The sequence below is a fragment of the Ornithorhynchus anatinus genome, chromosome 8 (genome assembly GCF_004115215.2).
Source record: "Ornithorhynchus anatinus isolate Pmale09 chromosome 8, mOrnAna1.pri.v4, whole genome shotgun sequence".
Taxonomy (NCBI): Eukaryota; Metazoa; Chordata; class Mammalia; order Monotremata; family Ornithorhynchidae; genus Ornithorhynchus; species Ornithorhynchus anatinus.
This window is the reverse complement of record NC_041735.1, coordinates 7,628,601-7,652,174: the sequence shown is the minus strand read 5'-3', so window position 1 is coordinate 7,652,174 and position 23,574 is coordinate 7,628,601. Positions and strand designations below refer to the sequence as shown.

General features: G+C 45.7%; 1 long non-coding RNA gene and 5 other non-coding genes across 8 annotated transcripts; all 6 read right to left on the bottom strand.

Moving 5' to 3' along the window:
- Positions 1-17,656: 17,656 nt before the first annotated feature.
- On the bottom strand, positions 17,657-22,942 carry LOC103171047. 3 transcript variants are annotated; one of them, XR_486565.3, is made up of 6 exons: positions 22,837-22,942; positions 20,647-20,785; positions 19,775-19,855; positions 19,036-19,136; positions 18,653-18,743; positions 17,657-17,822 (listed from the first exon to the last, which is right to left on the bottom strand). It is a non-coding gene; the product is annotated as an uncharacterized LOC103171047 (long non-coding RNA). The 3 variants fall into 3 exon arrangements; XR_486564.3 differs by having other exon boundaries at positions 20,679-20,785; positions 22,837-22,939; XR_486566.3 differs by lacking the exon at positions 20,647-20,785 and having other exon boundaries at positions 22,837-22,938.
- On the bottom strand, positions 18,260-18,355 carry LOC114814105. The gene has a single exon (XR_003761847.1). It is a non-coding gene; the product is annotated as a small nucleolar SNORD12/SNORD106 (small nucleolar RNA).
- LOC114814102 lies at positions 18,812-18,902 on the bottom strand. Its single transcript, XR_003761844.1, has one exon. It is a non-coding gene; the product is annotated as a small nucleolar SNORD12/SNORD106 (small nucleolar RNA).
- On the bottom strand, positions 19,208-19,299 carry LOC114814101. The gene has a single exon (XR_003761843.1). It is a non-coding gene; the product is annotated as a small nucleolar SNORD12/SNORD106 (small nucleolar RNA).
- Positions 19,941-20,032, bottom strand: LOC114814103. Its single transcript, XR_003761845.1, has one exon. It is a non-coding gene; the product is annotated as a small nucleolar SNORD12/SNORD106 (small nucleolar RNA).
- LOC114814106 lies at positions 20,869-20,936 on the bottom strand. The gene has a single exon (XR_003761848.1). It is a non-coding gene; the product is annotated as a small nucleolar SNORD12/SNORD106 (small nucleolar RNA).
- Positions 22,943-23,574: the final 632 nt, after the last annotated feature.

The following is a 23,574-nucleotide window of genomic DNA, read 5'->3' as shown; positions in this document are numbered from 1 at the left end:
CGAAGAAACCGTATTAAGCATTTATGGAAAAATGTTTTCTTTTGTTCTTCCTTGCTATAAATCTGCATTTTGGCCCAATAAACACAGAACTTTCATTGCCATTCCAGTTTATAAATCGTAGCCACCTATTATGGTAGCTTGGTTGGGGTGTTTTAACAACCTGCTGAAATCTCATGGAAAATTGGACACGATTTCTGTGTGGAATTGCAGTCGTATTTTATTGGCGGAATGCTAATTGGCTGCTTTAAATTCTGGGTGCCGCTGCTGCTGGTTTTTGTTAATCGTTTACTATGTGCCAAGCACTGTCCTAAGCGTTGGGAAAGATACAAGGTAATAATAATAATGATCGTATTTTTTTAAGCAGTAACATTGTGCCAAGCACTGTTCTAATGCTGGTATTTGTTAAGCGCTTACTAGGTGCCAAGCACTGTTCTAAGCACTGGGGTAGATACAAGGTAATAATAATGATGATGAGAAGCAGCGTGGCTCAGTGGAAAGAGCATGGGCTTTGGAGTCAGAGGTCATGAGTTCGAATCCCGGCTCTGCCACTTGTCAGCTGTGTGACTGTGGGCAATCACTTAACTTCTCTGTGCCTCAGTTACCTCATCTGGAAAATGGGGATGAAGACTGTGAGCCCCACGTGGGACAACCTGATTCCCCTGTGTCTCCCCCAGCGCTTAGAACAGTGCTCTGCACATAGTAAGCGCTTAACAAATACCAACATTATTATTATTATTATTTGTTGAGTGCTTACTATGTGCCAAGCACTGTTCTAATGATGGTATTTGCTAAGTGCTAACTATGTGCCTAGCACTGTTCTAAGTGCTGGGGTAGACACAAGGCAATCAGGTTGTCCCACGTAGGGCTCACATTCTTCATCCCCATTTTACAGATGAGGGAACTGAGGCACTGAGAAGTGATTTGCCCGAGGTCACACAGCAGACTGTTGTACTCTCCCAAACATTTAAAACAGTGCTCACGGCCTTAATGCCTATTTTACAGATGACGTAACTGAGGTCCAGAGAAGTGAAGCGATTTGCCCAAGGCCACACGGCAGACAAGCGATGGAGCCAGGATTAGAACCCACATCCTCTGACTGCCAAGCCTGGGCTCTTACCACTAAGTCGGGCTACTTTTTACATGTCCCTCTAGACCGTATGTTCGTTGTGGGCAGGAAACGTACGTGACTTCCAGCTGTTAGGTTGTACGCTCCCAAGAGCTCAGTACGAGTGCTCTCACGCGTTAAGCGCTCAATAGATACCATCCATTTATTCTTGGGTCTGTGTCTTTGGAGCCCAGTCATCCGCATGTAACGGTTCCTGGACGACTGTCTCGGAAACCTTTGATGATGTTCATAGTTAGAGAAGCAGCGTGGCTCAGTGGAAAGAGCACGGGCTTGGGAGTCGCAGGTCATGGGTTCGAATCCTGGCTCCGCCACCCGTCAGCTGTGTGACTGTCGGCAAGTCCCTTAACTTCTCTGTGCCTCAGTTACCTCATCTGTCAAATGGGGATTAAGACTGTGAGCCTCACGTGGGACAACCTGAATACCCCGTATCTCCCCCAGCGCTTAGAACAGTGCCCTGCACATAGTAAGCGCTTAACAAATACCAACATTATTATAGACTGTTTAGCTGGAAGTTTTCCAGTGGCTCTCTCACTGCATCCTCAAGGGTGCAAGTCCAGAACTCCCACACAGCCTTGCTTCACTCTGAGGTGATGGGGGAAAGAGTTAGATAGCATTCCTTCGACTTTGACACCATTTGTCTGCCCTGTGACCTTGGATAAGTCACTTAACTTCTCTTTGCCTTAGTTATCTCATCTGCAAAGTGAGGGTTAAGACTGCGATCCTGTGGGACGGGGACTGTATCCAACCTGATTAATTGGAATCTACCCCAGCACTTAGTACAGTGTCTGGTACATAGTAAGTGCTAAATAAATACTATTTAACAACTGCGACAACTAACGGTTCCATCAAGAGAAGCCGAAGAATCCTGGTGAATTTCTCAGATCGGATGAATTTGTTACCCGGTTTCCTCAGCCCTACTCTGGTTGATGTTATCAACTAATTTTGTAAGGTCAGTTTCCACCTGTGTATTCTTTCGTCATTGATGTCATTTATTGAGCGCTTACTGTGCACAGAGGACAGAGAAGCAGCGTGGCTCAGAGGAAAGAGCACGGGCTTGGGAGTCAGAGGTCATGGGTTCAGATCCTGGTTCAGCCGCTTGCCACCTGTGTGACTTTGGGCAAGTCGCCTCACTTCTCTGCGCCTCAGTTCTCTGTAAAATGGGGATTAAGACTGTGAGCCCCACATGGTTCAACCTGATCACCTTGTATCCTCCCCAGTGCTTAGAACAGTGCTTTGCACGTAGCGCTTAACAAATGCCATAATAATTATTATTATTTTTACTAAGCACTTGGGAGAGTGCAGTATAACAGAGTCGATAGACACGGTCCCTGCCCACAACGAGCTTACAGTCTAGCGACTTTACAGTCTAGAGACTTTCTTAATAATAATGATAATAGTAGCAACTCTGTTATTATTTGAGTGCTTAGTATGGGTCAAGCACCGTTCTGAGCATTGGGGTAAATACAAGGTAATCACGTTGGACACCCATGGGGTTAAGATGTAGGGAGAATAGAAAGTGATACCCCACTTTACAGTGAGGAAACTGAGGCACAGAGAGGTGAAGTGATTTACCCACCGTCACCCAAAAGGTAGGTGGCAGAGCTGGGATCAGAACCCAGATCCTCTGACTCCCTGGCCTGTGCTTTTTTTCCACTAGGCCATGCTATTCCTTACTGCCGGTACTCAGTACAGTGCTCTGCCCATAGTAGGTGCTTAGAAAGCGCTATTGCTACTTCTAGAAACTCCTGAAAAAAATAGACGTGGTCCTCACCCTCAAATGCTGACAGGCAAGGCGAGACAAGACAGGCAAACGTTCAGTCAATACGATGACCTGTGCACTTGCGCTCGATTAAGTGTCTTCAAAGATGGCAGGAGTCCTAGACTAATCCCAGCTCTGCCACTGACCTGCTGCGTGACTTTGGGCGAGTCATTTTACTTCTCTGAGCCTCCGTTTCCTCAATTGCAAAGTGGGGATTCAATCCCTGTTCTCCTTCCTACTTAGACTGTGAGCGCCATGTGGGAAAGGATTTTGTCTGATCTGATTAACTTGTTTCTACTCCTCCGCTTAGAACAGTGCTTGGCACATAGTAGGAGCTTAAAAAATACCGTAAAAAAAAGTGGGCTGTTGGCGATGAGGTGGGATTATTCAGGGAGGCTTCTGAAGGGGCCAGGCACTGAACTGAAATTTCAGTGATTCAGCGGCCATTCTGAATGATGGTCAAGAGTCATCATGAGGTTAAAGTTCTCAGGATGCTTTCAGAAGATTTTAAATTATGATTGATCAAAATAAAGTATACTGAGAGAATGCCAAGATAACAGACCAACATAGTCTGGCTAACAGACCAGACATTCTGTTTGAAAAACTTAATAAGGCAGTGGAACTTATCAATATTTTCCCAACTCAGAAATATTAAGAGAACTTGCACAAATAAATAATCTGGTGGAGAAGATGACAGAAATTGAGTGACTGAGGTCCAACAAAGTAAAGCCAGAAATCATCTTGGCAGCTGGGGTTGGGGGAGTTTCTCGCCACACTAGGGGAAGCAGCGTGGCCTAGTGGAAAGAGCATGGCCTTGGGAGTCAGAGGACCTGGGTTCAAATCCTGACTCCACCACTTGTCTGCTGCCATGTGTCCTTAATTAATTCACTTCACTTCGCTGTGCCTCAGTTACCTCATCTGTAAAACAGAGATTAAATCTGTGAGCCCCATGTGGGAGAGGGACTGTGTCCAACCTGATTACTTTGTATCTACCTTAGCGCTTAGTACAGTGCTTGGTATATAGTAAGTGCTTAACAAATACCATTTAAAAGAAAAAACTAGGTAAAGGGGGATTATTACCACAGACTTCAGAAAGCACAACTTTCAGGTAAGAATCCAAGACTGTTAACTTGTTATAGGCAGGGAACGTGTCTACTAACTCTGTTGCATTATACTCTCCCAAGCGTTAAGTACGGTGCTCTGTACACAGTAAGTGCTCAATAAATACCACTGATCGATTGAGTCACATTACTAGGAGATTTTAGCTCACACTACCTGAGACTTCTCTTTATTGTTATAGTTTACAAAGGCTGGACCAAGATGAGAAAAAAAGTGAATCTCAAGGACAGTGATATTCTCGTTGGTTCCAGAGGCGCCAACAGGAGTTTAGATTACTTGAAGATGATGAGATAACAGATATATTAAGCTCCGGTCGATGCAGCTTCCTCTGGTTTCCTTACTCTTCTATCACTGTGGACAACACAGTCTTCCCTCTTCACAAACTCACAACCTTGGGCTCATCTGAACCTCCTCTCCCCATTTATCAATCGATCGATCGATTTTCTGAGCATTTACTAGGTTAAGAGCACCGTACTAAGCACATTTTCTGCCCTCAGTGAACTTTATAAATGGAAGTTTATCTCCATTTATCTCTAGTCTGTAAGCTCATCGTGTGCAGTGAATGTCACCTTTTATTGTTGTATTATACTTTCCCAAGGGCTTAGTACAGTGCTCTGCATAGAGTAAGCGCTCAATAAATACAAATGAATGAAAGAATGAACCTCCTTTGGACTTTCCTACTTGACCTCAGGCTAGAAGCAATCTCAAGGAGTCAATTAGTCCATCCCTCTGCTTCCTGGAAGGAATGCATCAAAAGCTCCCCGAAAGACAGCTGTCTATTCTTTATTAAAACCCTCTGGCAAAGGATTATTGCATAATCTTCCACTCTGGCTCTGCAGCCTGGCAGATTCCCAAGTGCTACATAATGCTGATAATGAATGAAGAGAAGAATCCTCTTTCCACCTCCCACCTCCGCCCTCCACCACAAAAAAAGAGAACTAAAACTTGAGGGTTAATCATTTAGAAGAGCATTGCTGAAACGTAGTTCAGATACCTTAGAGGAGAAGATCCAAGAAAAGCCGGTAACTCTTTGCCCAAGATAGTTTTTTTATGGTATTTGTTAAGCGCTTACTATGTTGCAGACACTATACTAAGCTCTGGGGTAGATATAAGATAATCGGGATGGACGCAGTCCATGTCTTACAGAGGACTAACAGTCCAGATCCCCAATCTACAGAGGAGGAACTGAGGCACAGAGAAGTCAAGTTTCTTAATGTTGGTATTTGTTAATCGTTTACTATGTGCCAAGCATTGTTCTAAGCGCTGGGGTGGGTAGCAGCTGATCGGGTTTGACACGGTCCCTGTCCCACGTGGGGCTCACAGTCCCAATCCCCCATTTACAGATGAGGGAACTGAGGCCCGGAGAAGTTGATTTGCCCAAGGCATACAGCAAACAAGTGTGAGAGCCAGGATTAGAACCCAGATCCTTGGGAAAGCTTGTGCTCTTTCCACTAAGCTAATGCTGCTCCAGGTCGACCTGGACCCTGGCGGGCCACCTGGTCTACCTGGACCCCGACACTCAGTCACTCAATGGGGTGGATTGGGCGCCCCCGACTACGGTGAAGCTGCATCGCCCTCCTCCCCCACTAAGAATAGAATAGCATTTTTATTAGTATTATTATTTTTACCCTGTCCTAGCCTGATGAGTTTACTTCCTTGGAGAACCTGAAGACTCTGTGTGTATGTGATTTTCATTCATTCATTAGTATTTATTGAGCTCTTACTATGTGCAGAGCACTGTACTAAGCGCTTAGTTGCATGCCACATCATCAGTGAGGTCTAAATCTTGATGCCGAGTTGGTGTTATGCTGCCAGTCTCCCACAGGATATATTAACCTTCTTGATTCCATTTCCCTGGTTTCTCATCATGTCCAGTGTGCTGCCTAGGTAACCGAATTCAGAATTGGCCTCCACCTCAATGTCAGCAATGGAGGTACTTGAGTTGTGTAAGTCCCTCTAGACTGTAAGTTCTTTACGGGCAGGGAACGGATCTACCTGTTCTGTTATGTAGCACTCTCCCAAGCATTTAGTTCAGTGTCCTTCACACACTAAGCACTCAGTAAACACCACTGAGTAATCGATTGTATAGAATTTCTCAGACACAAGCTGTTACAGCCTCTGCTGATTTCAGACTTAATGTCGGCCCATAAAGTTTTGCTAGTTAGAAGTTCAGGGTCGGCTCCACGGCCGTACTTTCAGAGATCCCCCTCTAGACTGTAAGCCACTGAGGGCAGGGAACGTGTCTGCCAACTCTGTGGCACTGTTACTCTGTCTGCCAACTCTGTGGTATTGTGGTACTGAGGAACTGAACTCTCGATTTTGCTGGAGAATTTGGAGCACACTGTTAGGGCTCGAATGGCATTAACTGATGATGACAGTGATGTTTTTCTTGCTATGGAACCAGACATAACACAAGGCAGGGTGAATCTGGGGGAGCTACAGGCCCTTACGTAAATATTCATTCTTTCAATGGTGTTTATTGAGCACTTACCATGTGCGGAACACTTACTAAACGCTTGGGAAGAGTACGATATAACAATAAACACATTCCCTGCCTAGAGTGAGCTTCCAGTCTAGAGGACCGGAGAGGACTCTCCCTTGCAAGAATTTACCTGGATCAATCAAATCAACAGTATTGATTGAGTTCCTACTTTGTGCAGAGCCCAGTACAAAGAGCTTGGAAAAATACAATAGTTAGTAACCCTGACCCCTGCCTTCAAGGAACTTGAAGTCTAGGGGGATCCTATAGAAAGGGTCCCCAAACTGCAGACTCCGGATCACCGTTACCAACACCCCAACACCTACACACACTCTCACACACACGTACACGCTATATTGGTCAAACTCTCCTTGTCCTGAAGATCACTATGTCTTTGGGTCCCCGCCCTTCAGAAAATGAGTTTCCACCCCCCAGAGCAGTGCCTTTACCCGGGTTAAGGTGAAATACCGCCGAACAGCTCTGATTGTTCACACCACTTATGCAGCATTAATACTCCTTACTGAACATTGCAAATAAGCAGATGTTAACAGCCCCTAAGTGCCATACACTTAGCCTAGCCTTACAAGACATCCATTTCCCTAAGATGAATGCATCAGGCAGGATCCTCTGTGTTTACAGTGTGAAACCACTTTCTTCAAATACTTCGGTGCCATTTGTCCTCGGAACATTTCCTTCCATAACATCTTCTTCCGAACACCAAGTAGTCCTTCTTTCACCTGTTCTCTGCCCTGGCAAGAACAAGTCTGTATACAAACACTTGATCTGAAAAGAAAACATTGCTGGATAATTTAATCTTCTTCTGAAGTAATAGTTGAAAACAAGGGGAAGCAGCATGGCCTAGTGGATAGAGCCCGGGCCGGGAGTCAGAAGACCTTCCCTGACTAAGCCCTCCTCTCCTCTTCCCTCGCTCCCTTCTACGACGCCCTGACTTGCTCCCTTCATTCATCGTCCCTCGCATCTCCACAGTACTTGTGGATATATCTGTATATATCTGCAATTTATTTATTTACTTATGTATTTATTCATTTATATTAATATCTGTCTCCCCTTTTAGACTGTGAGCTTGTTGTGGGCAGAGAATGTGTCCGTTATTATATTCTACTCTCCCAAGCGCTTAGTACAGTGTTTGCACCCAGTAAGCACTCAGTAAATATGACTGAACGAATGAATTAATGAATGAATGACCTGGGTTCTAATCCTGGATCCACTGCCTGCCAGCTGTGTGACCTTGGGTAAGTCGCTTCATGTCTCTGCGCTTCAGTTATCTGGACTGTATGAAATGGAGACTAAGGCTACGAGCCCAGTGAGGGACATGAACTCTGTCCAAGCAGATTAACTTGTCTCTACCCGACCGCTTAGTACAGTGCCTGGTACATAGTAAGCGCTTAACAAATGCCATTAAAAAAAAGGCAGGGGTAGTGACAAGTATATATATATATGTTCATATCTGTAATTTATTATATTAATGTCTGTCTCCCCCTCTAGACCGTAAGTTCGCTGTGGGTAGAGAATGTGTTTATTGTTGTATGTAAACTCTCCCAAGCGCTTACTACAGTGCTCCCAAGTGCTCAAAATATACGATTGAATGACTTGAATGAATACTTCGAGTGTCCTTGCCCACGGCTCCTTCCTGATTGGCCTTCGCCCTTCCTGCTGTCGTTGCTTAACATTTCAGTGGCAGTTTTCTTTTGCTAAACGTTTTATCATGTCTGAGTGCACCCCAGTGCCTGCGTTTCGGATGACAGCCAGTGCTATCGCTCACATTAGATGACCGGAGAGGACACGAAATTCGCCTGAGCAGGCGGGAAAGAGGGAAATGGTAGGGGGAGATGAGGAAGTAAGATGTAGCCTTTATGGAGCCCAGCTCTTACGCTGGTCTATTAAGGAAACGCAGTGCTCTACCAAGAGAGCAGACAAGGTCAGGATAGAAGACATTATCGCCATCGACGCTTTCACCAAAACCCCAGCAACAAGGTCAAACAAGTGATGAGCCATTCTTAAATCCTAGAGGTATTCGGGGTCTGGCTTAAATGACAGGCTAGACAACTGGGGAGAATGCGAAAGAATCTCTCTGGTAACACAGCAGTTGTAATAGCAGCACGCTGGGAGCAGAGAACGTGTCTACCGACTGTGTTGTATTGAACTCTCCCAAGAGTTTAGTCCAGTGCTCTGCGCACAGTAAGCGCTCAATAAATACCATCGATTCATTGATTGATAGTTGCAACGGTTCTCCCTGTGGGCAGGGAATGCGTCTACCAACTCTGTTGTATTGTATTCTCCCTAGCACTTAGTCAATCTTATTTAGTGACTGCTTACTGCGTGCAGAATATTGTATTAAGCTCTTGGGAGAGTGCAATATAAGAATAGACATGTTCCCTGCCCACGATGAGCTTACAGTCTACAGCGGGGAGGGGGGAGACAGGTATTCGTATAAATAAATAAATGACAGCTATAGATATACCTTCCTTGGGCCTGGGGGTGGGCGATGAATAAAAGGAGCAAGTCAGGGGGACACAGAAGGGAGTGGGAGAAGATAGGAGAGCTTAGTCAGGGGAGGCCTCTTGGAGGAAATGGGCCTTCGAGGAGGCTTCGAGTGGAGAGAGTCACTGTCTGTCGGCTAGGAGGAGGGAGAGTGTTCCAGGCCAGAGGCAGGACATGGGCGAGAGGTCGGTGGCGAGATAAGACGAGATCGAGGCGGAGTGGAGTGAAGTGTGCAGGCCGGGCTGTAGCAGGAGAGCAGCGAGGTGAGATAGGAGGGGGCCAGGGGATTGAAGGATTAAAGTCGATGGTGAGGAGTTTCTGTTTGATGTGGAGGTGGATGGGCAACTACTGGAGGTTCTTGAGGAGATGGGAAACCTGGCCTGAACATTTTGTAGATAAATGATCTGGGAGCAGAGTGGGGCATCCACTTTGCCGCCCCCAGAGCCTTCTAAGATTTGTAGCCTTGGGGACGTCCATGCTTCCTGATTGGCTTTACTAGGACTCTGTGGCTCAGACACCCAGATTTTGGCAGCTGCTGCACAAGGGTCTGCCTGGGGATGAAACTGGATCCCAGTTCTCAGCTTCAAAATCAGCATTCTCTCCCTAGGTCCGCATGATCCTCCATTTCGCAGATCATTAATTATTATTTCGGTATTTGGTAAGTGCTTGGGTTCTAAACCTACCACTTGTCTATTGTGTGAACTTGGGAAAGTCACTTCACTTCTCTGTGCCTCGGTTACCTCAACTGTTAAATGAGGATTAAGACTTTGCGCTCCATGTGGGACAGTGACTGTATCCAACCGGACTATCTTGTATCTACCCGAGTGCTCAATACTGTGCCTGGCACATTAGTAAAAGCTCAAAAAATGCTATAAAAAAACTAAGAGCTTACTAGGTGCCAAGCATTGTTCTAAGCCTTGGGTTCCTGTCTTGTATTATGTTGTCGAGCAGTCTCCGACCCGAAGATGTAAGTTAATCAGGTCAGTCGTAGTCCTTGTCCCACTTGGGGCTCCCAATTTAAGTAACAGGGAGAACAGGTATTGAATCCCCGTTTTACAGATAAAGAAACTGAAGCACAGAGAAGTGAAGTGACTTGCTCTAGGTCACACAGCAGGCAAGTGGCAGAACGGGGATTAGAACCCTGGTCCTCTGAGTCCCTGGCCTGTTTTCTTTCCTCTAGGCCATGCAGCTCCTCAATTGATTCCATAAAAGGGAGGCAGCACAGGCTAGTGGACGGTCTGGGATCGGGGATTCAGGAGACCCCAGTTCGACGTCCAGCTTCTCCACTGACTCCAGTCAGTCAGTCCTTCAATCGTATTTTTTGAGTGCTCAGCGTGTGCAGAGCACTGTACTAAGCGCTTGGGAGAGTACAGTATAACAATAAACAGATACAATCCCTGCCCACAATGAGTTTATAATCTAGAGGGGCCCCAGAAATGGGGGGGGGGGTCTATAATATCTTCTCGAATGGGTGGCCTCAGTAGAAAGACATAGACCCCAGGCTTTTCATAGGAGGAGAAAGGAAAATTTGGTGAGAAAACCCTGCTTCCTTGGTCTGCATGGAGAGGGTAATTTACTTGTCTAAAGTAAAAATTTCCTTGGTGAGTGCTGGATTGCAAACACCACCCCCAACTACTTGTCATTTTATTTACAGGCTACTTATGAATCTAAAGGCATCTATTTAGACAGAGTGATCCATTTTGGGTGTTTCTTTTCCTTCTTATACCTAAAATATATGCAAAGACAGGGAAGAGCAGAAGAAAATTTGAAGGAAAAAAAAACGCTTCCAGTTTTCTCCCTTCTGTCCTGTTCCCATTCCTTCCTTCACATTTGATGAGCTCAGCTCGGTTTCTCTGGAGATGTGTATGCATTTGGCTTTCGGTATTCCATGTGAGCAGGGAACGTGTCTACCAACTCTGTTGAATTGTACTCTCCCAAGTGCTTAGTACCGAGCTCTGTATGCGGCAAGCTCTCGATAAATACGATTGCTTTTGCTGATGATTTATTCTTCAATTGATATCCCAACTCTTTAGCTTGCTTCAGTGCTATTGGATGCTCTTGAGTCAATGTTGGGAATCCTTGAACTGCAGACTAAGGTGAATTTGAAGAGGCTGTGGAGGAGGTCTTGCTTGTGGGAAGATCAATCAGTGGTATTTATTGAGAGCTTACTGTGTGCAGAGCACTGTACTAAGCACTTGGGAGAGTACAATATAAGAGAGTGGGTAGACATATTCCCTGCCCACAACGAGTTTAGGAGGAAGAGGATGAAAGGAAGAGAGGGAAGGGAGAGAGGAAGGGGAGAGAAGGTGAACAGAGAAGAGAGGGGGAATTGAGGAAAAAGAGGAGAGGGAGGAGAAGAGTAGAGTGTGGAGAAAGGGGGCGAAAAGGAGGAGGGATTTGGGGGAAGGGGAAAAGAAGGTGGGAGAGGGAGGAAAAGAAGGAGAAAGAGCATGGTCCTGGGAGTCCGAAGACCTGGGTTCTAAACCCGGCTCTGCCACTTGCTCTGCCATGTGACTTTGGGTAACTGGGCCACAGTTACCTCATCTGTAAAATAGGATTTAAGATGGAGCCCTCTGTGAAGCAGGGACTGTGTCCAACCTGATGATCTTGAATCTACCCCGGCTCTTAGTACAGTGCCCGGCAAATAGTAAGTGCTTAACAAATACCATTAAAAAAAGGATAGAAAGTGGGGAGGGCGTAAAAGGAAAATGAGGGAATGAGAGAAAAGGAATGAGAGACAGATGGACTTCATTCATCTTACCACTTACTCTGGCAGAAACAGAGGAAACTCTCACCTATCGGGCAGGCAGTGGTTGCCTCTCAACCTTTGCATGAAACAAAAACTCACTCTTGGCTTCAAAGCTCTCCATCCCCTTGCCCCCTCCTACCTCATCTCCCTTCTCTCCTTCTCCAGCCCAGCCCATACACTCCGCTCCTCTGCCGCTAACCTCCTCACGGCGCCTCGTTCTCGCCTGTCCCGCCATCGACCCCTGGCCCACGTCCTCCCGTGGTCCCGGAACGCCCTCCCTCCTCACCTCCGCCAAACTAACTCTCTTCCCCTCTTCAAAGCCCTACTGAGAGCTCACCTCTTCCAGGAGGCCTTCCCAGACTGAGCCCTCCTTTTCCCTCTGCTCCTCCTCCCCTCCCCATTCCCCCTCCTCCCTCCCTCTGCTCTTCCCCCTTCTCCTCCCCACAGCACTTGTGCATGTTTGTATATATTATCTATTACACTAGCTTATTAATGATGTTTATGATTCTATTTATCTTGATGGTATTGGTGCCTGACTACTTGTTTTGTTTTGTTGTCTGTCTCCCCCATTTAGACTGTGAGCTCGTCACTGGGCAGGGATGGTCTCTATCTGTTGCTGAACAGTATTCATTCATTCAATAGTATTTATTGAGCGCTTACTATGTGCAGAGCACTGTACTAAGCGCTTGGAATGAACAAGTCGGCAACAGATAGAGACAGTCCCTGCCGTCTGACGGGCTTCCGGTCTAATCGGGGGAGACGGACAGACGAGAACGATGGCAATAAATAGAGTCGAGGGGAAGAACATCTAGTAAAAACAATGGCAACTAAATAGAATCGAGGCGATGTACATTTCATTAACAAAATAAATAGGGTAATGAAAATATATACAGTTGAGCGGACGAGTACAGTACATTCCAAGCACTTAGTACAGTGCTCTGCACATAGTAAGCGCTCAATAAATACGATTGAATGAATGAAGGAAGGAAGATGTGATGACTTGGCATCTTTGCCTCCTCAGCAACTCCTACGAGCTCCAGTCTCTGGAGAATTGCTCCGATTTTTGGAAATACTTGTGCATAGCACCCTCTGCAGATCCAGCTGAGTGCACAGTCTTTGGGCCAATTTCAGAACCAATCTCCTCCTCCCTTCTACCACCTTCTTAGAGGAAAAAAAAATGGAGCACTTGATGGGCAGAGAAGGCTTCAAACAAGGCCCCAAGGCAAAGTGACAAGGAACAGGCTGTCCAGAGATCAAGTCGGGTGGGATTTCATTCATTCATTCATTCAATCGTATTGATTGAGCGCTTACTATGTGCAGAGAACTGTACTAAGTGCTTGGAATATACAATTTGGCACCAGATAGAGACAATCCCTGCCCAACAACGGGCTCACAGTCTAAACGGGGGAGACAGACAACAAAACAAAACAAGTAGTCAGGCATCAATACCATCAAGATAAATAGAATCATAGATATATACACATCATTAATAAAATAAAATAAACTATATACAAATATGCACAGGTGCTGTGGGGAGGGGAAGGGGGAATAGGGAGGGGAGGAGGGGCAGAGGGAAAGGGAGGGCTCAGTCTGAGACGGCTTCTGTCGGTCTTGCAGAATCTGTTGTGCCACCAAATAGCCCTCATCAAGGAAGCTTCTTGTTTCAACTCCCATAATCGGGGCAGAGTAAGAGGCAAAGAGAAGCGTAATTTATCTTTTTTTTAATGGAATTTCTTAAGTGTCTACTATGTGCCAGGCACCGTTCTAAGCGCTGGGTTAAATACAAGATAATGAGGTTGGGCACAATCCCTGTCCCACAGTAGGGCTCAGTCTTTATCCCCATTTTACAAGATGAGGGAACTGAGGTCCAGAGAAGTGAAGCGATTTCACTGCAGACAAGTGGCGGAGCCAGAATTAGAACCCAGGTCCTTCTAACTCCCAGTCCCATGCTCTACCCGCTAGGCCTCACTGCCCCCAAAGACCAGGAACGTGTCAGTTAACTGGTTTATTTTCTATGCTTCGGGGTCTTCTATTATACTGTCCCAAGCACTAATACAGTCCTCTCTATAATCAATACTATTTATTGAGCATCTCTGTGCAGAGCACTGAAGTAATCGCTTGGGAAAGAACAAGGTATAGTATAGAGTCGGTAGGCATAATTCCTGCCCTCAAGAGGTTTACAGTGTAGCAGGAGATAAGCACTAATAAGAACTGTGGTATTTGTAAAATGATTTAGTTAGGAGGAAGAAGCAAAGAGCGTTATGTATAACCATGCTTAAGAAGCAATGCGTACAGATCTGCTGTTCAAGTAGGAATAAAAGTATTTATTATATAAAACTCTGTGATGAGTTGATGAAGGTTTGAAGATGAAGAGCTTGTTGAAGTACAACAGCGCAGAAATAAGCGAGAGTGGCAGATGGGGGCTGATAGTAGAAATGAATCAGGGAAGACCTCCTGGAGGAGATGTGACAGAGGGGCTTTGCAGATGAGGATGAACCTGTCAGATTTGTAGGGGGGTGAGGAGAATTCCAGCTACAGGGGTGCAAGAGATTGGCAGTGAGAGATGAGAGCAGTGCAGATGTTAGCTTGCAAGGAAGGGGGAGAGGTGGGGTGTAGTAAGTCACTTAACTTCTCTGTGCCTCGGTTACCTCATCTGTAAAATGGGGATTAAGACTGTGAGCCCCACGTGGGACAACCTGATTCCCCTGTGTCTACCCCGCTTAGAACAGTGCTCTGCACATAGTAAGCGCTTAACAAATACCAACATTATTATTATTAATGAAGTGAGAAGCAGCGTGTCTTAAGGCACAGAGCACAGATCCAAGAGCCAGATTAGAACCTAGGTTCTAATCTGGCTCTGCCACATCTGCTGTGTGACTTTGGTCAAGTCCCTTCACTTCTCTGGGCCTTGGTTACGTCATCTGTAAAAATGGGGATTAAGACTGTGAGCTCCATGTGGGTCGGGGACTGTGTTCAACCTGATTAGCTGGTATCTACCCCAGCATTTAGTATAGTACTCGGCACATAGTAAACACCTAAACTAGTACCAAAATTATTATTATTTAAGTAGGAGGGAGAAAAGTGTTTGGGCTTTCAAGAAATACTTAGTAATTGACACCTTCTCTTCCACTTTCCCAGAGTTCACCGCCCCCCACCCCGGGCTAAAGGACTCTTACAACTTCTCGAATCCGCAGCAGGCTACATTTCTCTTTGCTGGCTTTTACAGAAAACTCAAAAGGCTATCACTCGCCCAGACAAGCCAGGTAATGGACTACTAAAACATGTGTCTTGCAGAAAGATGGAGGCTTCCAAGATTGCACTTCCCAGAAATAAATTGCTTTAGCAATTAGACTCTTGCTTACAGGTCCCAGACTGACTGCCAGAGAGAGTGGCTTAGGAGTCAGAAAGGATCTGGGTTCTAATCTCACCTCTGCCACTTGCCCGTGGTGTGACTCGGCCTATTCCCTCAAGGGATTAAATACTCAAGATTGTGAGCCCCCACGACAGCTGTGTCCAAATGATCGTTTTGTATCTACCCTCTAAGAGCTGTGCTTGATATGCATCATATTAAGTGCTCACTATGTGTGCAGAGCACTGTACGCCTACTGTGATGATGATGATGATATTTGTTAAGCACTTACTATGTGCTGAGCACTGTTCTGAGCGCTGGGATAGACACTAGGTTATCAGGTTGTCCCAGGTGGGGCTCCCAGTCTTAATCCCCATTTTACAGATGAGGTAACTGAGGCTCAGAGAGGTTAAGTGACTTGCCCAAAGTCACACAGCTAAGTGGCAGAGCCAGCATTAGAACCCACAACTTCGGACTCCCAAGCCCAGGTTCTTTCCACTAAGCCATGCTTCTTAAGAGTACAATATTAGAGTTGGAAGACATGTTCTCTGCCCATGAGTTTACAGTCTAGAGGGGTGAGAGAGAGTAATATACAGATATTTAATAATGGTATGTTTAGCACTTACTGTGCCAAGCACTATTCTAATGTTGGTAATTAAGCGCTTACTATGTGCCGAGCACTGTTCTAAGCGCTGGGGTAGATACAGAGTAATCAGGTTGTCCCACGGGACGCTCACAGTTAATCCCCATTTTACAGATGAGGGAACTGAGGCACAGAGAAGTGAAGTGACTTGCCCACAGTCACACAGCTGACAAGCGGCAGAGCCCAGGATTCGAACCCATGACCTCTGACTCCCAAGCCCGGACTCTTTCCACTGAGCCATGCTGCTTCTCAAGCACTAAGCACTGGGATAGATGCAAGGAAATGAAGTAATCACCAAAGTGCCGTGGGGTTGAAGGAGTGAGTAAAGGGATCAAACCCAAGAGCAAAGGTGATACGGGAGTGGGAGAAGAGGAAATGAGGGTTTAGTCAGGGAAGACCTATTAGATATGCCCTCAATAAGACTTTGAAGGTGGAGAAATTGTCTAATCCCAGTTATCAATTCAGCTCCAGAAAAATTGGTTGTATTCCTTTAACCTGCTTAGCCCGTGGGCAGGGAATGTGTTTATTATTGGATTGTACTTTCCCAAGCACTTATTACAGTGCTCTGCACACGGTAAGTAGTCAGTAGATACAATTGAATGTTTCTCTTTCCATCAAAAATGGCCTGCGGTTGCCTTATTGCCACAACTTGTAGGAGCTCCTCAAAATTTAGCAAATCCAAGTGCTGTATCAGCACATAGATACCAAATCTCAATCTACAGTTCTGCCTTCGGAGGGACTGAAGCTTGGCACCTTTAATGGGCCTAATCCATAACTACCCCCCCCACACACACACTCCTTGCAGCAAGCTCGTGGTACAGCAGACCCCATCAATCTGCTTGCACACTGAATTACTAATGGGCACTTTTCAAGCTGGATTGGTAATAATGGTATTTATTAAGCACTTACGATGTGTCGAGGACATACTAAAACCCCAACTAAACTACCAAATTTTACAAATTTCCCTGTCAAAGTCCCAGTCCCTCAGTCCTTAGGTATTTTAATCTCCATTTTACAAAGGAATGAGGTATAAATGACTTGCCAAGGACCAGAATTCAGAATCTGTGCTTTCCAATTAACATTCTTTACATTTGTTAAGTCCTTGGGGGTAGATACAGGTAAGCAGAGAAGCAGCATGGATTAGTGGAAACAGCACAGGCTTGGGAGTCAGAGGTTGGGGGTTATAATCCAGGCTCTGCCTCAGTTCCCTCATCTGTAAAATGGGGATTAAGACTGGGAGCCCCACTTAGGACAAAGTGATTACCTTCTATAATAATATACTATAATATATATTATATATATAATATATATTTTATATATATACCTTCTATCTACCCCAGGGCTTAGAACAGTGCGTGGGCCCATAAAGTGCTTAAATGCCATTATTAAATCAGATCAGGCAACCCATCTTTCACACATGGAGGGCAGACAGGTATTTAATTCCCCTTTTACAGTTGTGGAAATGGCCAGAAGTTAAGGACTTGCCCATAATCACAAAGCAGGCAATTGTCACAAAGCAGGCAATTGGTAAGACATGGATTAGAACTCATAACCAAGCTCTTGCTTCTTTCTTATGGATGTTTGTGTGAAAGACTTAAATAGAATTCTAATTAGGTTGGAAGCTGGACTCAAGTCTCCTTCCCTCCATAGGTGAAAGAATGGGTTTCAAATCCCTATTTAAAAAAAAAAACACCGAAGCAGAGCAAAGTTGAGACTTGCCCAGAGTAACCAAGTGAAAGGACCTGACTGCCACAGCCATACTCGTTCCATCAGGAATGTCCCATCTCAATACCCTTCCCTTCACCCAAAAATAAATCCCTAATGGATTTATTTGAATACCAAAACACTTGCCCACAGAAACCCAAGTCGAATGCTTAGAAGTCAGAAAGTGTGTTCACATTTCAGTAAATACAAAGGCAGAGTTGAAGAGTTGGTTCTCAAAAAAACTTTATTTGGAAAAAATGGTGTATTTCGGGAAATAATACAGCCCAGATTTCAGTGAAAGTACATTAACAGGCGAGACTGTCCTCGTGGCAGTAGAAAACTGGGACAATCCCTAGTTTCTTTTGCTTCTTTCTCCTGAACCAAGCTTTTACCTGTTGGGGAAAAAGCCAAATATTTAACACCTAGAGGCCAGGCATTCAGTTTCATATTCCTTTAGCTTTTCACAATGCATTCTGCTTCACTTTTTACCTTCATGCTGAGCTATGTAAAGACATTTCAGTTGGGCAGCAGTACAGGAAAGAATGGTATTTGGCCATAGGCAAAAATATGGCAGAGGCACCATTAATGTCAACTAAGGACCTGGATTTTATGGAAATCCATAAGCATGAGAAGGGGAAAAACACCCACCATTCACCACTGAAAATTCAGATTTAAGGAGTGTAAGCCCAGCACTAGGTTTAGTCCAAGCTACCAAGTAGCTCACGCTCTGCCACACACTCTGGTCAATAATCTTGATTAGACAAGCTCTTCTGGCATCTCCCTACCAGCGGGGAACAATCTGGGGGTTACAGGAAGGCCAAGTCAGGTATCTGGTGGAATCAGACAGGTTTTGGCTAAAATGCTTCTTGGATCAACACTGTCGATCTGTTGGGGAAAAAAGTTCCAAGTCATCATTTTCCACAGACCTGACCGGCAAAGGGCTCTTCTGAAACCAAGATTTAAGACTTGCATTGGCAAAATGGTTTTCTAAGAAGAGTCAGAACTTGCTGTTGCCTTGCAAAACTGCCATGAATTCTTAAGACAAATCTCAGAATTCATGGCAGTTTTGCAAGGCAACAGCAAGTTCTGAATCCCCAACAAACTCCAATCTACTCTGAGCACACGGAAGCTGTGTAGGGAAAGTCTTCCAAAGCAACTAAGAGGCTAGAGCCAGTAGCTACCTGAACAGAAACAAAAAATATGCAAACAATACCGCTCTTACATTTCAATAAGCTTGCTGGTCTCTTCAGTGGATGTCTCAAGATCTTTAGCTCACATCAGGCAGTGACAGCCCACTCCTCCTGCCAGATGGTCTATAAACACAAGAAAAGAAAGTTAACAGTGCCTAAAGGAGGATCAGAGAGATAGAGTTGGTCACTGGACTGGTGCATCAGATTGAACCTGGCATAGTGTAGTGAGATCAACATGGTCGATCTGATGGGGAAAAAAGTGCAGTCATCATATACACCAGGCAAAAAGCCACCAACTGGGTTCAAATCACCTTGGGGCTGTTTGGGGGCAGAAGATGAAAGGCCAGTTAAGGCAGGGGGCACTCAATTGATGACTTCCTTCTACCAAGTTTAGAGAGTTCTGTACTGAACTTACCAGTCCCAGACAAACCAATGAATTCACATTCCGCAGTAACCGTACAGGTTACGATTGCCTCTTCCGGTAAAGTCATGAATTCATCTCTACTGGAACCAAACCTAGAGAATATAAATCCAGATGTTTAGCCTTAACGATTAGAAGGCCTAAAAAAATCAAAGTTATTTCTTGGGCTGGTGTATCAGAAAATACCTGGCAAAGAGGAATTGAGATCAACATGGTCGATCTGATGGGGAAAAAAGTTTCGTCATCACATACACCAGCAGGGTGAACTCCAAAATCCCATCAAAACCTCAATATATTTTCCTCCTAAATCCTGATTTACTAGAAGCAGAAGCTTGGGAATTCAGGAACAGTGCTCAATGTCATTAGAAGCGTGGGGGTGATGGCTGTTTTCCCAAGACCTTCCCCTTGGGGAAGATTACCTTCTTGGAATCCCAAATGGAAGGGTGGGGAGGAAACCCCATCTGTACAAGCACTGCCCTAAAGCCCAAAATGTCTTTGATTCAATCGTCAATCTATCTTCCTCAACATTTCCTTGTCCTTAATCACCCAGGACAAATGGGAAGTTACAAGATCCACTGGATTTCACAGCAAGTAGCAGCGAGGGCAAAATTGGCTGTGGTTGTGTACTATCGTCCAACAACTCAGGGGGATTTAGGACTGCCCTTTCTAGTCACTCACTCAAGAGTCAAAGCACTAACTTCAGTGCTGGCGTTATTGAAAATTTAGGACTTACCACGAAAATTCTAAAATGTGAGGGACAGTCATGGCAACGCCTCAATGACCATCATCTGTTTTAAGGCTGCATTCTTGGTTTCTGTGGGACAAAGAAGACCACACATGAAAAGTAAACGGAGGGATTACAATTCACCACTGACAAAGGAAAGGTGTTTCCCCCCAAGGCTGGTGTATCAGAATGAAAATGGCCAAAGAGCGATGAGATCAACACAGTCGATCTGATGGGGAAAAAAGTTTAGTCATCATTTACACCAGGCAGTTCCTGAATACCATTCCTTCCCTCCAAACCACCGTAGTTATTTGCCATTTTCACTAACACAAAATCACTAGTATTTAATGCATGTAGAACTCCACGAGACCTGAATCCCAGGACACTAGAATCAATAGCTTCTCCCCATTCGAGAAGTCGCAGGAAAGTTAAGATTCAAAAGGAGATTTGGGGGAAAGCCTCAAGGATCACCCCTTTTCTATGTCCTCCAGGTAGTCTTCCAAAACTCTTTTAACTCTAATTCAGGGGTATTACAGGACTTTCTGAAGGAACAGGGGCTATTCTGCCACACCTTTTTCCAAGAGCTAAACGTGGGCCCCCATCTCACAGGGTTCAATATACAGTAACTGTCTTCCCCTCTGGACTATGGACACGGTACACATGCCTACCACTGTTTAAATGTACTCTCCCAAGCACTTATACATGCTACACAGAAAGCACCGTAAATACGAGTGAACCCTGCTATATATGCTCCGCTAGACCTCACTTCCCCTCTCAATATCTTCTGTCCATTTCACTGCAAGCTAGTAGCAGGAGAGACATGTGGATCAAGATAGGCTGGAGTCCAAGCTTTCTTGAGTCACATCAATGCTGGTTCTCACCATGCAATTCTGAAGCATGGGGTATCAATCACCTGAGGTAACCGCTTCCTGAGTAACGTGCTCTAGGCTTCATTATCCTTTTCGGCCAAACGGGGATTTCTCTGAACAAGCATGGTGCAAATTTCCCTGTGGAAGATACCTGCAGGGTGAAAACGAAATTTAGTCAAGCAACACATAGTTGTGAGGCCCAAACTGGGAAAGGGCAAGGTTGGTCCGCTCTGGACTGGTGCACCAAACAAACTGGCAAAGGGTCTGATGGGGAAAAAAGTTCAGTCATCACTTACACCAGGCAGAGAAGCCACAAGAGCTCCCTGAGAGGACTACGCCCTAGCGGGAGGGGCTCCCCAAGCCTTCTGCCAGGTCCGAGGCAGCGTGGCCTCGTGGCTAGAGCATGGACCTGGAGAAGGACCTGGATTCTAATTCCGGCCCTTCCACTCTGCTGTGTGACCCTGGGTAAGTCACTTAACTTCTCTCTCCCCACAACCCCAATTACTCTATCTGTAAAATGGAGCCCCACGTGGGACTTGGCCTGTGTCCAAGCTGGTTAAACACGTACAATTGTGGTATTTGTTCAGCGCTTACTGTGCCATGCATTGTACTATGCGCTGGGATGGAGAGAAGCCAATGGGGTTAGACACCATCCCTATCCCTAGAGAAGCAGCGTGGCTTATTAGAAAGAGCCCGGGCTTGGGAGTCAGAGGTCGTGGGTTCTAGTTCCGGCTCTGCCACTTATCAGATGCGTGACTTTAGGCAAGTCATTTAACTTCTCTGGGCCTCAGTTACCTCATCTGTAAAATGGGGATCAAGGCTGTGAGCCCCAAATGGGAGCACCTGTATTTATCCCAGCACTTAAAACAATGCTTGGCACATAATAAGCGCTTAACAAATACCATCACTGTTATTATAAGATACAGAAGTTAAGTGACTTGCCCAAAGCCACAGAGCAGACAAGTGGCGGGGCCGCTTCTGCCCTTCCCGACTCCCAGGCCCGTGCCCCTGCCATGCTGCTTCCCCGGCACTTAGTACAGTGCCTGCCACATCTTGAGCACGTGGCTCAGTGGAAAGAGCCCGGGCCTAGCAGGCAGGGGTCGTGGGTTCAAATCCCGGCTCCGCCACCTATCACCTGGGTGACTTTGGTCAAGTCACTTCACTTCTCGGTGCTTCAGTTCCCTCATCTGTACGATAGGGATGAAGACTGCGAGCCCCACGTGGGACAACCTGATTAAAATGGTGGTATTTGTTAAGTGCTTACTATGTGCAAAGCACTGTTCTAAGCGCTGGTGGATACCAGGAGATCAGGTTGTCCCACGTGGTGCTCAGTTTTAATCCCCATTTTACAGATGAGGGAACTGAGGCCCAGAGAAGTGAAGTGCCTTGCCCAAAGTCACACAGCTGGCAAGCGGCAGAGCCGGGATTCGAACCCACGACCTGACTCCCAAGCCCGGACTCTTTCCACTGTGCCACGCTGCTTCTCTGATTATCCTATATCTACCCCAGCGCTTGGAACAGTGCTCGGCACAAAGTAAGCGCTTAACAAATACCAACATTATTACTTAACATTAACATCATTATTTAATCACTGAGTAGTAATGTTGGTATTTGTTAAGCGCTTACGATGTAGTAGTGCGCGCTTAACCAATACCAACATTATGATTAATATTAACTGATTATTTAATACTAACACTATTGTTTAATTATTTAGTAACAATAATGTTGGTATTGGTTAAGCGCTTACTACCATATAATAAGTATATGGTTAGACTAAGTCCGTCAATGGGCAGGGACTATCTGTTCATTCCAAGCGCTTAGTACAGTGCTCTGCACATAGTAAGCGCTCAATAAATACTATTGAATGAACTGAAGATAGTAAGCGCCTAACAAAGACCATTATTTAATATTAACATTAATTATCATTTAATAATAATGATGGTGGCGCTTCAAGAATACCGCCATCATTATTATTAATGTTGGTATTTGTTAAGAGCTTCCTCTGTGCCGAGCACTGTTAATGTCGGGAATGATGTCGGTATTTGTTAAGCGCTTACTCTATCCATAGAGGGATAAAGGGGAGGCAGCGCGGGAAAGGGGCGCTAAGCCACAACGCGGAATTCCCAGCGCAAGCTGATGGGGAAATCGGTGGGCCCGGCCGCAAAAGAAGCCCCGCGGGAGGGAGAGGGAGTTCGGACTTACTGGCAGGGGCCGGCCGGACATGGTTCGACGAGAGGCCGATGGCGGATGGTGACGGGTGGAGGTGGATGTCGCTGGCTGGCAGCCGATGGCGCGTCGGACAAAGAGAAGGAGGAAGGCCCCCATGGCCCCTTATATAGGCCCGAGTCGTTCTGCGCATGCGCCATGCGCACAGCGCCCCGTTGGACTCTGGGAAAGGAGGCGGCCCAAGGCCTTTTTCTGAGCCGCCCTCTTCTCCCTCTTCATTCATTCATTCACTCAGTCAGTCAGTCAGTCAGTCAGTCAGTCAGTCAGTGATTGATTCATTCAGTCAGTCAGTCAGTCATTGATTCATTCACTCAGTCAGTCATTCAGTCAGTCAGTCATTGATTCATTCACTCAGTCAGTCATTCAGTCAGTCAGTCAGTCATGCGCTCAGTCAGTCATGCGCTCATATTTACTGAGTGCTTACTACGTGCAGAGCACTGGACTAAGCGCTTGGATGGGGGAAGCAACGTGGCTCAATGGAAGGAGCCTGGGCTTTGGAGTCAGAGGTCATGGGTTTGAATCCCAGCTCTGCCACTTGTCAGCTATGTGACTGTGAGCAAGTCACTTAACTTCTCTGTGCCCCAGTTACCTCATCTGTAAAATGGGGATTAACTGTGAGCCTCACGTGGGACAACCTGAGCGTTTATCTACCTCAGTGTTTAGCACAGTGGTTGGCACATAGTAAGCGCTTAACAAATACCAACATTATTAATG